This window comes from Spea bombifrons, chromosome 12 (genome assembly GCF_027358695.1).
Source record: "Spea bombifrons isolate aSpeBom1 chromosome 12, aSpeBom1.2.pri, whole genome shotgun sequence".
In the NCBI taxonomy this organism is placed as follows: domain Eukaryota; kingdom Metazoa; phylum Chordata; class Amphibia; order Anura; family Pelobatidae; genus Spea; species Spea bombifrons.
Window position 1 is genome coordinate 48,301 of NC_071098.1, and position 1,593 is coordinate 49,893.

The window sequence follows — 1,593 nt, forward strand, 5'->3', positions numbered from 1 at the left end:
AGCACATTAATATTAACTTTTTAATAACATTATTTTACAAAACAACCAAAATATGATCTCTTGGCAAAAAACTACACAGTTTAATAATATGTACAGTTGAAATAGAAAATTACAACCATTTTTAATAGTGAAATGTACTTTTTTTATATGATGAGAAATCAAAATTGCATCAGGAGCTACACCAAGTAAAACGGAAATGCGTTACATGAGCATGCGCCATCCGTGGCAGCGGCGGAGCTCTAACGCTGACACGCGGCGGGTTCAAGGGGCAGACGAAGCCCTTCTGCGTAAACCGGGTTTTAGTTAGAAGTCAAACGTGGAAATACAAAATCTCTCTCAAAAATACGCAGTCGGAGCCCAGAAGCAGCAGCTTTCTGTGTCTAATTTCAGCCCTTCCTTGGCTCTGGAAACAACGTCTTCCTCCCTGAATAGACTCGCGATCCGTGTTATCCGTGTGTTCCGTGTCACCTGACATGAAACGCTTCACTTTGCCATCCTTGGAAATGAAACTATAAGTCGTCTCACATAGTAAGTGGCATTTCGCACGTTAATCAGCAGCTCCAAAGATCGAATTCTTGTACCGGCTGCAGCCTGAATCAATCATCAATCATTTGGAGACTGTCGGGCAATCGAACATCTTCTATAAATTATCATACAAAAACAGGACACTTAAAACAGCGCCAAGCAACCTAATTACAGAACAGTTATCATACAGCATGGCCTCTGTAATGTGTTTCACTCAATCTAACCCCACATCCGATGACGTAATGCACGCTCATTCTATCTCCTACAACCCTGAATGTCCGATGACGCAACACGGGCACATCCTTCCGTCTCCTACAACCCTGAATGTCCGATGACATAATGCGGGCACATCCTTCCGTCTCCTACAACCCTGAATGTCCGATGACGTAATGCGGGCGCACATCCTTCCGTCTCCTACAACCCTGAATGTCCGATGACATAATGCGGGCACATCCTTCCGTCTCCTACAACCCTGAATGTCCGATGACGTAATGCGGGCACATCCTTCCGTCTCCTACAACCCTGAATGTCCGATGACGTAATGCGGGCACATCCTTCCATCTCCTACAACCCTGAATGTCCGATGACGTAATGCGGGCACATCCTTCCGTCTCCTACAACCCTGAATGTCCGATGATGTAACGCGGGCACATCCTACCATCTCTTACAACCCTGAATGTCCGATGACGTAACGCGGGCACATCCTTCCATCTCCTACAACCCTGAATGTCCGATGACGTAACGCGGGCACATCCATTTGCAATCTGTTACTTAAAATCCACAGAAAGGATATTTAGTGCCTGAGCGAACGCAATGGATATAAACTAGGGATTCAGGGCAACGTCTGGTGATTTACCTCCACGTGGGTTTCTCGCAGCAAAATTTTCCCAACACCTTACTGGGACTGGACCGCTTAGGGCGCAGAAAAAAGAATTTGCCATAGCTAAAATTCAAGATCTTTTTCTTTCCTTCTACGTATTTTAGGTATAAATAATAAAAAAAAGACAAATCTATCTTACAAATATATATTTTATACAATTAAGGCTACTAAAAAAATAAATAGTGACA